This window comes from Phyllobates terribilis, unplaced genomic scaffold (genome assembly GCF_046119375.1).
Source record: "Phyllobates terribilis strain yellow unplaced genomic scaffold, ASM4611937v1 Scaffold_11__3_contigs__length_659146591, whole genome shotgun sequence".
NCBI lineage: Eukaryota > Metazoa > Chordata > Amphibia > Anura > Dendrobatidae > Phyllobates > Phyllobates terribilis.
In genome coordinates, this window is record NW_027362771.1 from 56,585,395 (window position 1) to 56,601,112 (window position 15,718).

The window sequence follows — 15,718 nt, forward strand, 5'->3', positions numbered from 1 at the left end:
TACATCGAGATGACAGGCTGGACCGCAGCAGAACGCTGCCATCCAGCTTGCCATGCCGCACACACTGAGAAGCGCAGGCATGCTTGCGCTCCTCAGTGTCTGACTGTGACGGCATCCAGATGAGCCGACAATGAACTCGGCTCACCTCATGTACGTCACTGACAGCGTGGGAAAATTCTCCTGCACTCAGCGCTTCAGCGTGAGAATTTTCCCACGCTGTCAGTGACGTGCATGAGGTGAGCCGAGTTCATTGGACATGACCTCGGCTCATCTGGATGCCATCACAGCCAGACCCTGAGTAGCGCAAGCATGCCTGCGCTTCTCAGTGTCTGCGGGATGACAGGCTGGATGGCAGCGTTCTGCTGCGGTCCAGCCTGTTATCTCGATGTAGCAGAGCTGAAGCTGTCGTGGGAACCATGGAAAGGTAAGGATGAGGTTGCTTTATTATTTTTCTTTTATTGCAGGATATCGTTGGCTTCAGCTGGAATGGGCGTGACGGTAAGTATGGTTTAATTTAGAACAATAAAGGAATGTGTCTTTATTTCAATTAAAGGACTTTATTCTGGGTGTTTGTGTTTTCTTTTAACTTTGACTATGGGGTTAGTAATGGGGGTGTCTTATAGACGCCTCTCCATTACTAACCTGGGCTTGATGTCAGCTGGCATTATAAGCTGACATCAACCCCAACCCTATTACCCCCTGCCACCGCACCAGGGCAGCGTGGAAGAGCGAGGCTAAGTGCCAGAATTGGCGCATCCTATGGATGCGCCATTTCTGGGGCGGCTGACGGCTGGTGTTTCTAGCCTGGGAGGGGGCCAATATTCATGGTTCCCTTCCTGGGCTATTAATATCAGCCCCCAGCTGTCTGCCTAGCCTTTGCTAGCTATTAAATTAGGGGGGACCCCACGTCGTTTTTTTGGGGGGTCCCCCATTTTAATAGCTAGTAAAGGCTAGGTATTCAGCTGGGGGCTGATATTAGTAGTCTGGGAAGCTCCGTGGGTATCACCCCCTTCCCAGGCTTCAAACATCTGCCCCAGCTGTCTGCTTAACCTCCGCTAGAGACTAAAATTACGGGGAACCCCACGCCAATTTTTTTTAATAATAAATCCTTTATTTTAATACTAAATGACAAGTACAGTAACCAACACTGTCACTGTACTTATTATATATGTGACTGACATGTTTCTATCTATCTAATCTATGTGTGAAGCTCTATTCTGTCTGTTATAAATTGTCGGGTACAGATGCTGAATTGCCGGCCGGCTTTTTTAAAGAGACGGTGCATGAAAACACTATTATTTTTTTTAATAAATCCTTTGCAGTAAATGACAAGTACAGTAAGCAACACTGTCACAGTACTTCATATATATGTGACTGACATGTTTCTATCTATCTAATCTATGTGTGAAGCTCTATTCTGTCTGTTATAAATTGTCGGGTACCGCTGCTGAATTGCCGGCCGGCTTTTTTAAAGAGACGGTGCACGAAAACACTATTATATTTTTTAATAAATCCTTTACACTAAATGACAAGTACAGTAAGCAACACTGTCACTGTACTTCGTATATATGTGGCTGACATGTTTCTATCTATCTAATCTATGTGTGATTCTCTATTCCTTCTATTCTAAATTGTCGGGTACAGATGCTGAATTGCCGGCCGGCTTTTTTAAAGAGACGGTGCATGAAAACACTATTATTTTTTTTGATAAATCCTTTACACTAATTGACAAGTACAGTAAGCAACACTGTCACTGTGCTTCTTATATGTGTGACTGACATGTTTCTATCTATCTAATCTATGTGTGATTCTCTATTCTTTCTGTTCTAAATTGTCGGGTACCGGTGTATGCCGCTGCTGAATTGCCGGCTTTTCATGTTTCACTGTGAGCACTGTTCCCATCGATTTGGGCAATCACTGTAATGCCACAACCACCATGGCTGTGGCATTACAGTGAGTGGCAGACAATCCCTGCATGATTGGTGCTCTAAATAGCGCCAGACATGCAGGACACGCTTTTGGTGCACGAACAGTTATCGAACATAACCTCGAACAGCCGAATTTTTTGCAAATCGTTCGGGTTCGTCCAACAACTCGAACACCGCCCAAAACAGCTCGAATTTGAGATTGGCGAACAGTTCTAGTCGAACACCGCTCATCTCTACTCACAAGTACTCGGCGAGCTCCCAGTGTTATGTTCTGCAACTTAGAACTAAGGAATAGGAGGGAAAAGCTGTCCCTGCACTGAGACTCAGCTTTACCCTACGCTAGGGTGGGTGCCCTATTCCTTATGAATAGCCCCACCAAAACTCTTGCACTGAACTCAAACGAAGACCTGTAGGAAGAGGAAAGGGGTCTCTAAAAGATCTAAGGACTGGGAGCAAAAGCTGGAGACCTCCAAACAGAAAAGTTAGTTGCAGAAACAAAAATCAAAGGAAACAAAACTGGTGGAACAAGAAGTCCCAGAATAACAATAGTCCAAAGTGGGTAGAACTAAACAAGGCTACTTAGCCAGAGCACGAGTGTTACAACACTGATGTCCAGTGGGGAATGAGAGCCAGGTGCTGAGTAGTAAAGAGTGAGGAGATCACGTGACCAAGAAACTCAGCACCTGAGGAAAAGTCTAGAAGCCAGCAAACCACAACAAGATGGCCGATAGTAAAACCACATAGATTCTAACACCGAGCATCTTGAGTACTGAGATGCTCGGTCGAGTACCGACTACTTGCGAGTATGCTCGCTCATTACTACTAACAACTGCACATAATCGGCCAGGGTCAGATGAGTGAGCTCCAAGAAACAAGCTTTAGGCTGTGTGCCCACTATGCGTTTTTTAATCGTTTCTGCAGCGGCAATTCCGCTGCAGAAATGCTTAAGAAACGCTTGGTAGAAGGTCTGCAATGTTCCCCAGTGATAATCCGCATGTGCTGTGCACTAGTGTTGAGCCACCCCCGTAGTGTTCGAGTTCGGTTTGGTTCGTCGAACACCCGTGTGTTCGCCGAACTGTTCGTCGAACTGTTCGTCGAACACCTTCGAACACCGTTAAAACCAATGGCAGGCAAACAAAAACACATAGAAACACATAGAAAACACCTTCAAAGGTGTCCAAAAGCTGACAAACTGCTCAGAAGACATAACTAACACATGGAAAAGTGACAAGTACATATAGTCATGCGAAAATAAAAGAGGTGGAGGAGTAAAAGGAGGGGGAGACACAGATATAGGCATGTCATGCCCTTCTAAAATCCAAAAAGTGAGAAGCCGACACGGCCAGTCCGCTCCTGCCCGTGCCACCTCCGTGTCGCCGGGTTTGTGCCAGAGCCGCGGTGACCCCTGACGGCCAGCCCCCCTCTCCCAATACTGGTGCCTGTCCGCTGGTGGGTCGAGCGAGCCCCCCTGTGGTGGAGGCAGCTCTAAGCTTTTTAATTTAAATTGTCTCTCTAATTTGAATGAATACACTTTAAATCCATTTACAAGGATCTATTGGAGGGCAAGTCTCATGCCAGCAGCCGCGGTAATTCCAGCTCCAGTAGCGTCCACTAAAGCTGCTGCAGTTAAAAAGCTTTTATAAGGATCGAGCTCGGCTGTCCACCGCAAGGCATCCTACTGCCAGTCCCAGCCCCTATGCCTTGGGGTGCCTCCTGATGCTCTTCACTAAGTATCCCATGGTCCCGAAGCATTTCCTTTGAAAAAATTAAGTGTCTAAACTACAGGTGGTGCAGCTTGCTTAACAGCCGGGATAATCCGCTGACTAGCAGACACTGCTACTAGGCACAAAGTATTTCCTGGGCTAGATGCAGTTAAAAATTTGTAATTAGATACTCTCGTTGGATGCTGAGAAAGCATTCCATAGAGTCTCCTGGCACGCCATATATGATTCTCTTAAAAAGCTTGGGGTAGGAGTCTAGGGGACCCTTTTATAGCCAAAATCACGGCCCTGTATCGCAATACGTCACCTAGGCTGAAGATAAATGGAACTGTAGCACCCTGAGGGCTCGGTTGCTACAGACGTATTGCACCTCACCCAGAGGTGTGATATCTCACTCTCAGGTAAGGATGGAGTGTGGATCAGGACCCGACACCTGCATGCATTACACCACATTGCCGTGGGGCAGGGCGACCAATATGCCCCTGAGATGGGCACGACAGTCCCTGTCCCTGGCTGGAGTGGGGGGAGGGAACACTGAGAAAGGGGAACCCTGTAGTGCAGGAGCAGGGAGGAAGCAGTTCCTGGGTGCATTGAGAAGGGAGTATAAAAGGTGGGCACCATCTTAGTTCAGTGCAGAGAAGTCTGAGCAGAAGTGGCAGGGAGCAGGGGCTCTGCATGAGCTCTGCTCCGGAGGCGGGCCTAGTAACAGAGGCCCAGGCCTGGAAGAGGGAGAAGGAAGGAAGAGGAGCGGAGAAGGCTCTAGGAACGAGGAATGAAGGGATCCCAGGGGTGCGGACGGGCGAGTCGCCACCGCACGCCCGAATCCACCTGCGTGGAGGGGTCAGGCCAAAGGGGGAGACCGGTCCCCGAACTAGTGGAGGCAGGAAACGACCCTCAGCTAGAAACCGGAGGCTCTGACATTTTATGTGGCGCAGCCCCTCGCTACACCCGCTAGGAAGGCACCACATAGGGTCAGGTTAACTGGCGCCAAGTTTACCAAGAGGAGGCCCGAGGCAGCCGGACAGAAGTGTTGGTAAGAAAGGCCAGACAAAGGACACACAAAGGGGGTCCTGTGAAGTGCTCCAAAGTTTTCTGGGAGTTGTCTGAGCCCCTCACCTGGTGAGCACAGTACGACGTGGGCAGCCGTTACCTGCAGACGTGGTCTGGATAATAAGAACTGTGAGTAAATGCCCTGAACTGCATCACTGACTCCGTGTCGTTACTGCTGCTGCCCTGCACCATCACCCCCATCCTCCGCATACACTGCCCTGAGGCTATACTCCTCCCGTGGGGAGTTATGCTACGCTCTGCTGCACCCACAACACCAGCCTCAGCGGTCTGCCCTGTAGCGGCGGTTCACTCTGACCGCAATCCACGGGTGGCGTAGTCGTACATTTAAACATCAAAACCACATAAATAGTTCCGCCACTGGTTTGACCGCCCTGAGCCACGGAACCGGGTCGCCGCCACGAAGACTACAACCACCAGCATCCACCAAAAAGGGTCCGGCTCCGGGTGTCCCAAGGCCCAGGGGGTGCGTCAGAACATTTTCATCACCTTTCACAATCACCAATGGGACAAGGCAGTGATGTCCTCTGTCCCCTCTCTTATACATCCTAGTGAAGGAGCACCTGCTCTCATCAATTCGCCATAACCCCAATATTAGGTGGATTGAGGTGGGAGGCACCGAGTACAAGTGCTCTCTATTTGCTGATGATGTCCTAGTATATATCACTCAATCACATATATCCATCCATGCTGTTATGGCTGAAATAGATCACTTTGTTACATGGTAAAATTTTAAAATCAATGCAGCGAAGTCTGAGGCCCTCGATGTCTCCCTCCCCAAATCCATATAGGATTCCATCCAGTCCAACTTTCCCTTTGCCTGGCCCTCACAGGGTATCAAATACTTAGGAATTCCTATTCATAGAGACCTCTCCCATCTATGTTATCTTAATTTTGGGCCCTTTATTGAACAACTCCATACAGACCACGGTTGGCAAGTTAGAACTGTAAGATTCACTACGTGAACCACTGGTGTTTTGTGGAAAAGCACATGTACACTGCGTTCCAAATTATTATGCAAAAAGTGTTTAGGAGTGATAAGGGAAGAATTTGTTTGTTTGTCAGTTAAACTCATTGATGGTGATGTGTGTCAGGGCTCTTTATATCACTGTAAGCAATTGCAGACACCTGTGCTAATTAGTTTGGCAGGTGTGTCCAATGAAAGGCAAGACTACTTAAGAAGGCTCTCTCACATTATTAAGCAGCCTACATTTTCTGCCAAAATGGGAAAGAAAAAGGATGTGTCGGCTGCTGAGAAGCAACAAATTGTGGAGTGTTTAGGTCAAGGCATGACTACAATCAACATTGTGCGATGATCAGGATGAAGTGTCTTGGCAATCAAGAAGTATGTAGCTGATTCACAGTACACACGTGTGCGTGCTGATAAGGGCAAATTGAGGACTCTTTCCTACAGGCAATTACGTCAGGTTGAAAGAGCAGCGGCAAAAAAGCCTTGTCATAGCAGCAGACAAGTTTTTGAAGCTGCTTGTGCCTCCAACGTCCCCCGAACAACAAGATGCAGGGTCCTTCAGAGGTTTGCAGCTGTGCATGCGCCATCCTGTCGACCTCCTCTATCCACTTCACACAAGCAGAAATGGCTCCAGTGGGCCAAACATTACATCAAGACTGATTTCAAAACTGTTTTGTTCACGGATGAGTGCCGTGCAGCGCTCGATGGTCCAGATGGATGGAGTGGAGGATGGCTGGTTGATGGACACCCCACGCAAACACGGCTACAGCGCCAACAAGGAGGAGGTGGAGTAATGTTTTGGGCTGGAATCATGGGGAGAGAGATTGTCGGCCCCTTTAGGATCCCTGAAGGCGCTAAAGATGAACTCCATAATGTATGTGGATTTTCTCAAACAGCACTTCCTGCCATGGTTCAAGAAGAAGAACCGTGTATTTCACAGCAAGATCATTTTTCTGCATGATAATGCACCATCTCATGCTGCACATAAAACATCTGCATCTCTGGCTGATATGGGCATAAAAGGGGACAAACTTATGGTGTGACCCCCATGCTCCCCTGACCTCTACCCCATTCAGAACCTTTGGAGCATCATTAAAAGGAGTGTCTATGATGGCGGGAGGCAGTTCACATCTAAGCAACAGCTCTGGGAGGGTATTCTGTCCTCATGCAAAACAATTGAAGCAGAAACCATCCAAAACCTGACAAATTCAATGGACGAGAGAGTTCAGAAGCTCCTTTCGAACAAGGGGTCCTATGTGAAAATGTAACATCACCTAGAATAAAGTTTTGAGTTGAAAACTGTTTGATTTCAGTTTCTAACAACCTGCTAATGCTTATAATTTCAAAAATGACCATTTTTTTGGTCTTTATTAAAATGAAAAGGTTGATCGAAAAGTTTGCGGGATCTAAGAGTGTGGCAACCCAGTAGTCATGATTACTTCGAATTCTGACAATAAGAGGGTCATGCTGCAGGTAGTGCAGCAAGAAGGCACTTATGTGCCTTGCGCATCTCGGAGCCCCAAAATTATTTTCCGGGCTAGATGCAGCTAAAAATTATTTTTAATTTTAAATCTGGTGAAGCTTTAGTATAGATGGCCTAATAGGATCAGTGCTGCACACTGCTACAAAGCCCAAATTATTTTCCAGTCAAGATACAGATAAACATGATTAGTAATTTGAAAGCTTAAAACGGTTGGTAGGGTGATTTTAACCAATCATCAAGCTTTTACTCTCCCCAGGATGACACAGGGGTAGAAAAGTCGTTTCGGATCCATGATTTGTTCATCTTTATGAACGTGAGTCTGTCTACATTATCAGTGGAGAGCCGCGTGCGCTTATCTGTCAGCACACCACCAGCAGCGCTGAACACACGTTCAGACAGAACGCTGGCTGCGGGGCATGACAAGATCTCCAAGGTGTAAGTGGCTAGCTCCGGCCATTTATCCAGATTGGAAGCCCAAAAAGAGCAAGGGTCCAGTGACACAGTCGTGGCTTCAATGTTTACTTGGAGATACTCCTGTACCATCGTCTCTAGGCGTTGACTATGTGTCAGACTTCTTGTCTCCTGTGGCCTTGCAAAGGATGGGCTAAAAGAGTGGTGAAATGATTCCGCAAAATTGATGTTACCAGCAGATACTGTGGTTCTGTTACTGTTTGAGTGCTGAACACTTGACGGTCCCACGGTTGGCAAGTTGGAACTGTGAGATTCACTACGTGCACCACTGGTATTTTGTGGAAAAGCACATGTAAGATTCTGCAACAGTCTCTGCTGATACTCCTGCATGCGTGCATCCCTTTCTATGGCAGGAATAATTTCTGCAAATTTACTTTTGTACCGGGGATCTAACAGTGTGGCAACCCAGTAGTCAGGATTATTTCTAATTCTCACAATTTGAGGGTCATGTTGCAGGTAGTGCAGCAAGAAGGCACTCATGTGTGTTGCGCATCCAGGAGCACCAAGTCCCTGTTGTGTTGGTGGCGAGGTAACAATCATGCTTCCTTCCTCTGTCCTCTCACCCCAACCTCGCACAACAGAAATGTGATCAAGGTCTCCCTCATCTGATGAGTCTTCCATCAGTTCGTCCTCCACTTCTTCCTGGGCTCCTGCACCTTCCTCACTAGTTTGGCTGCTACCATGCGCCCTGGTAAAACCATCTCCCCCACCCTCACATGCCTGCCGCCTTGCTGCTGCCGACCGTCTGGACCTTGCAGATGTTAGCCCTTCCGCATACAACTCCTCCTCCTCTACTTCCTCCACCTCCTCTTGTGCCACCACCTGACTCCGAATTCTGTTTAACATGTGCTCCAGCATGTAAATCACCGGAATAGTCATGCTGATAATGGCATCGTCAGCACTAAACATCTTCGTCGCCATTTCAAAACTGTGCAGAAGGGTGCATAGGTCCCTGATCTGAGACCACTCCTCCAGCGTGATTTGCCCCACCTCTGAATCTCGTTGGCCCAGGCTATACGTCAGAACGTATTGCACCAGGGCTTGTCGGTGCTGCCACAGTCGCTGCAACATGTGCAGAGTTGAATTCCACCGGGTAGGCACATCGCATTTTAGCCGGTGAAGTGGCAGGCCCAACGACTTCTGTAGAGATGTAAGTCGCTGAGCTGCGGGATGCGAACGGCGGAAGTGAGCACACAGCGACCGTGCCCTCTGCAGAAGGCCATCTAGTCTGGGATAGTGGGCTAAAAATTGCTGGACAACCAGGTTCAACACGTGAGCCATACAAGGCACGTGTGTGACATTGCCCCGGCGAAGGGCCGCACCCAGGTTTGCAGCATTGTCGCACACGGCCTTCCCTGGTTTCAGGTCCAGTGGAGACAACCATTCATGAAATTGGTTCTCCAGAGCTGACCACAACTCCTCAGCTGTGTGACTCACATTTCCCAGACATTTAAATGTAAAAACCGCCTGATGACGTTGAGCCCTACTGCCAGCATAGTAAGGAGGTGTGCAGGATCCCTTCTGCGCAGTTAGAAAGCTTGTGGCATGACCAGACAGGCTTTGGGTGCAGGTGGAAGACCGAGAGGAGGTTGAGGAGGCAGAAGCAGTGGAAGAACTTTGACATAAAGAGGATTGACGCACAACTCGTGGGGACGGCAAGACTTGGACAGCAGCCCCTTGTCCTGCTGTCACCATAGTTACCCAGTGCCCAGTCAGCGACATGTAACGCCCCTGTCCATGCCTACTCGTCCAAGTGTCTGTGGTGAAATGCACCCTGTCACACACAGAGTTTCTCAAAGAAGCGGTGATGTTATGTGCGACATGCTGGTGGAGCGCAGGCACACCTTTCTTTGAGAAGTAGTGCCGACTGGGCATCTGGTACTGGGGCACTGCGACGGACATAAGGTCTCGAAAATCCTCTGTGTCCAGCAGGCGGAAAGGCAGCATTTCTGTAGCCAAGAGCTTGCAGATGGTGAAATTCAACCTCTTAGCTTTCTCATGGCTAGGAGGAAATGGTCTTTTACTTGTCCACATCTGAGGGACCGAGGGCTGGCTATTGTGCTTAGACGGGGTTGATAAGGGTGTCCCCGGCAAACTGCCGGTCTGTGAGGAAGATGCAGGCGGACATGTTAGGTTGCCTTGATCCAAAGGTGGTGCTATCGATGTCGGACAGCGCTCAACACCAGCTGGTGTTACCACCTCCAAAGAAAATGATGACCTGCCAATCACGCTGGCTGTTGCGGGTAAAGAGGTGGCAGGTCTGCGCCCCAAAACAGGTGTGACTGCTGTCCCCCCAGTCACAGAGGATGAAGAGGCCGCGGATGCACAAGATATGGCAGACGGTGATTGGCCCGGCCGGCTAGGCCGCATTGTAGCACACTGAGCTTCCCACTGCAACTTATGCTTCATGTCCATGTGCCGGTTCATGCATGAAGTACTCAAACTATGTATTTTTTGGCCTCTACTTAGCTTTTGCTGACAAATGTTACAGATAACACGAGTTGGGTCATCTTTATCGATCTGAAAAAATGCCCAGGCTATGCAAGGCTTAGCACCCATGCGACCTGAAGAGCCACCACGACTTGTGGTGAGAGGCAGAGTTGTGTTTGAGGATGCAGTTGTTGACGTGCTTCCAGTACTACGTCTCTGTCCAGGAAGGCGCAACCTGACCTCGTCGTCACTAGCATCTTCCTCCACCTCCTCTGCTGACCTCATCTCTTGGCTGACTGTGGGTTGACAGTAAGTGGGATCTCCGACCTCATCATCATCACCCTGTGCGTTATCACACCCGTCGTCCTCAGAGCCAACCTGTTCCTGCCCTGACAAAAAACTAAAGTTGTCGCTCCAATCAGGTATTTGAGTCTTATTATCGTCTTCCTCATTGTCTCCACCAACAGGAGTTACAGTTTGGGAATGAGGGTCTACATTATGGTCAGAACCTTCTGCGTCTGGTCCTGGATCCGACTCATAAAGATTCTGGGCATCAGTGCAGATCATTTCCTCGTCTGGATTCACAGAAGCGCTGGAGTCGACCTCTGATTCCCAGGCTATAGTATGAGTAAACAGCTCTGCAGACTCAACCATCTGTTCTACCTCATACTCAGACGGGCAGCTGGAGATTTGGGAGCTGTGAGGAAGCAAGTGCGATTTGGGTGACACCTTTGAGGACTGGAGTATTTGTGATGTTGAAGTTGATGTGGAGGAGAGCCCACTTAAAGGAGCACTTGATATCCGTTGAAGCACCTGCTGTTTTTGTGCCTCATCTGGAATTTGTAGCGATTGGCGTGGCCGTAAGAAAGGGATCTTATCACATTGTCCGCTAAAAGAAGTAGACATTTTAGTTTGGCTGGAAGATGGTCTTTCTTCTGCAAATGTTACTGTTGCTTTAACACCTACCCCACGGACACAACCTTTTTTCCCCTTCCCAACACGCCTATTCCCCTTTCCACCAGCAGCAGGCCTTTTTCCACTCATTTTGGTGGTTAACTAATTCACAACTCTGGAGTTGTTTGCACAAAAAAACAATGGATGGTAACCGAGCAGAGCTGAGTGGCCAAACTGTGGTATTAGGCCAAAACTATTGGCTGGGTTAGATGCAGAAAAAAATTATTTTGAATTTGCAACCTGATGGAGGTCAGTATAGATGGATTAATAGAACAAGACCCACACACAGCTAGAAGCCCAATATTTTTTCAGAGGTAGATGCAGGAAAAAAATATATTCAGTTTGCAACCTGATGGAGGTCAGTATAGATGGACTAATACAACAAGTCCCACACACAGCTAGAAGCCCAAATATTTTTTCAGAGGTACTGTAGATGCAGATAAAAATTAGTTTTAATTTGCAGCCGGATGGAGGTCAGTATAGATGGACTAATAGAGAAAGTCCGACACACTACTAGAAGGCCAAATATTTTTTCAGAGGTAGATGCAGAAAAAAATATATTCAGTTTGCAACCTGATGGAGGTCAGTATAGATCGACTAATAGAGAAAGTCCGACACACTACTAGAAGGCCAAATATTTTTTCAGAGCTAGATGCAGAAAAAAATTATATTCAGTTTGCAACCTGATGGAGGTCAGTATAGATGGATTAATAGAACAAGACTCACACACAGCTAGAAGCCCAATATTTTTTCGGAGGTAGATGCAGAAAAAAATATATTCAGTTTGCAACCTGATGGAGGTCAGTATAGATGGACTAATACAACAAGTCCCACACACAGCTAGAAGCCCAATATTTTTTCAGAGGTAGATGCAGAAAAAAATATATTCAGTTTGCAACCTGATGGAGGTCAGTATAGATGGACTAATACAACAAGTCCCACACACAGCTAGAAGCCCAAATATTTTTTCAGAGGTACTGTAGATGCAGATAAAAATTAGTTTTAATTTGCAACCTGATGGAGGTCAGTATAGATGGACTAATAGAGAAAGTCCGACACACTACTAGAAGGCCAAATATTTTTTCAGAGCTAGATGCAGAAAAAAATTATATTCAGTTTGCAACCTGATGGAGGTCAGTATAGATGGATTAATAGAACAAGACCCACACACAGCTATAAGCCCAATATTTTTTCAGAGGTAGATGCAGAAAAAAATATATTCAGTTTGCAACCTGATGGAGGTCAGTATAGATGGACTAATACAACAAGTCCCACACACAGCTAGAAGCCCAAATATTTTTTCAGAGGTACTGTAGATGCAGATAAAAATTAGTTTTAATTTGCAACCTGATGGAGGTCAGTATAGATGGACTAATAGAGAAAGTCCGACACACTACTAGAAGGCCAAATATTTTTTCAGAGCTAGATGCAGAAAAAAATTATATTCAGTTTGCAACCTGATGGAGGTCAGTATAGATGGACTAATAGAGAAAGTCCGACACACTACTAGAAGGCCAAATATTTTTTCAGAGCTAGATGCAGAAAAAAATTATATTCAGTTTGCAACCTGATGGAGGTCAGTATAGATGGATTAATAGAACAAGACCCACACACAGCTAGAAGCCCAATATTTTTTCAGAGGTAGATGCAGGAAAAAAATATATTCAGTTTGCAACCTGATGGAGGTCAGTATAGATGGACTAATACAACAAGTCCCACACACAGGTAGAAGCCCAAATATTTTTTCAGAGGTACTGTAGATGCAGATAAAAATTAGTTTTAATTTGCAACCTGATGGAGGTCAGTATAGATGGACTAATAGAATGATGCTATGCCCAAAAGATTTTACTTCACTAGGTGCAGTAAAAAAATTGGTATTCTATACACAGGTGGTATATCTTGCAACACAGATAGGCTACTCCACTGACTAACACACTCTGCAATAGGCCAAAAAGGATTAGCTTTGCTAGATTCAGCCAAATGCTGTGAAAAAAACTTGCACAGCACTGGCACAGACCTGCCTGGCAAAAACTGATAGGAACTGATGTAACCTAGTCCTGAAAAGGACTCCAATTACAATTAGTCTTTACTCCCACAACCTATCTATTTAAGAGCACAGACCTCCCTGATAAAAGTCGTAGGAAATGCTGTAACCTAGTCCTTAAAAGGACTGCAATCACAACTATTCCCTACTCCCAAGCTATCTGTATATTTGTGCGAAAATTGGCTTGAAATTAACAAGGTATAGCGCACACAGCAACAGCGGTGCCGTCTAACACGCAGCTGCAGCAGTGAGAAAATGGTGGCGACGGGGAAAATGGCTTGGTCTTATAGGGCAAGGACATGTGACATACACTGCCAATGACACATGCCCTTGCTTGTGTGAAAAAAAGCACTTCGCTCCGTGTGTGCGCTGCTGATAGGCTGACAGATTGCACCTCCCCACTGCAAATGCGGGAAAGAGAAAAAAAAATGGAGATCTTCATTGTTCCTGCAGAGATCCATCCCCTGCCCCTCCCCCCACCCCGCTGTACACTCAAACTGCGTATTAACATTAGTTTTCATCATTACTGAGAAAAAATCCAGTTATGATTTTGGTGCACGAACAGTTATCGAACATAACCTCGAACAGCCGAATTTTTCTCAAATTGTTCGTGTTCGCCGAACGGCTCGAACACCGCCCAAAACAGCTCGAATTTAAGATTGGCGAACAGTTCGAGTAGAACAACGCTCATCTCTACTGTGCACATGCTGCGGAAATCTCCGCTGCGTATTATCATCGCGGAAAAATCCACAGCACTACCAATTATAATATGATGAATAGATATGCATAATTGTTATTTTATAAGATTTTGATATGCAGCACACACAGAGATATGACCTATCAACGGATATTGAATATGCAGATGAATTCTATATGTGCAATGAAATTTATGGGCATCTGTCATGCATTCAATCTATTATGTTGTCTTTGCGAATACTTCTGCTGATCAATTAACTAATCTTCCTATTGATCATTATGTTTTTCTATCTATGTTCCATGTCCTTCATCTATAGTTTTCACCTTTTCTATTATATTATGGCTCCTTTTATGAACATTGGCCTGCATGCACCTCGATGTCCGAACGCTGTGGTGTCACGGTCCCTCTGCACCGGTGGGCTTTCGGCATCTTACTGATGCCGACACCCCCTGGATGCCTTGGTAATGGTGACGCTGCCGCGTCACACATGGACATGCATGTTATGGGATTCGTGGCATTGGACGCATACCGCGTCAGCATCGGTGACGCGATTTGCGACATCGGAGACATGCGTAATACACAACAACACTTCCGGGTACGTGGGCAATGCCAGCACGAACATGTGCAAGGAACAGGTCTTGGGTGAGTACGCCCCGCACCTGTGGTGCCTTGTTGGGGGTGTGCCCACCTTGGCACATGTGCAACAATGCTTCCGGACCCTATTTATAGCAGATTGTTATTAAGGATATACACCCCTTGAGAAAGGCTTATGCCGAAACGCGCGTCGGGGGAGGTGCACTGTGCGGCGGGTCTGGACCCTATGAGATTAAGGTAATATAATGCAATGGTTATACTGCCATGGTTATGTGGGATAATATAATCTATGTAAATCGATGATATATAGCCACATGACCTATAAATAGCATGTGACTTCTCACATTTTGCGCTCTATATTATGTATACCCATTGCATGTCCTTAATAACAGAAGCACTGCCATACAAAAAAATCAATAAGAGAAATATGGGCGGATAGCTAGTCACATGACAGGCATCCGTCCAAACAGCAAGCTGAAAAACCTTGTAAAAAAGGAGAACAACTCAGCATAACATTGCAAAAAAAGTATATTTATTAAATCAAAACAGAAGTAAAGGATAAATATAAAAGACAAAAAGAGGTGACTAGATGGAGAAAATGCTAGAGGGTCAGGCGCATACAAGTGTTAAAAATAGTAATGTCGGTCCCTGGAATAGGCTAAATTGCACTAATGCCCGTAGTCAAAAAATATATATATATATCAATCATAAGTATGAATATATAAAAAGAGCACAAGAACATTGTCTAATGGAGATCCCTAAAAGAGAGGACCTTCCATCTTTAGAATGGCAAGGTAAAGCCATTGAAATAGCATATAAAAAGCATGATCTAAACCAGGTACCAAAACAGTGTACAAAATCATAAGTAGTTACCTGACAAACTAGCACAGTCAGAGTGGAGGGGGGAAGATAGAGTGGTGCAAGGTGACCAACCGCTTTCTCAAGGGCAAGTGGTACTCCGTGGTGCCCCAAAGCGCTTTTAACTGTGCTGTCAATTACTGACCCAGAAAGAGTGCAGCTGTGAAGCGGGGCACGCACCCGGAAGTGGCCAGCTAAGCCGTGGGCGTGTCCCACCGATCACATGACGCGGTACGAGATCGGCGCATGCGCGCGGGTCAGGGAGCGCGCCGCGCGCCCCAGCCGTCAGACCGCTATCGCGGTTATACTGCCATGGTTATATGGGATAATATAATCTATGTAAATCGATGATATATAGCCACATGACCTATAAATAGCATGTGACTTCTCACATTTTGCGCTCTATATTATGTATACCAATTGCATGTCCTTATATTTAATAACCCAAATACATTAATCCAGTATTTACCACCATGAGCACTTTAGTTGTTATTTTTATG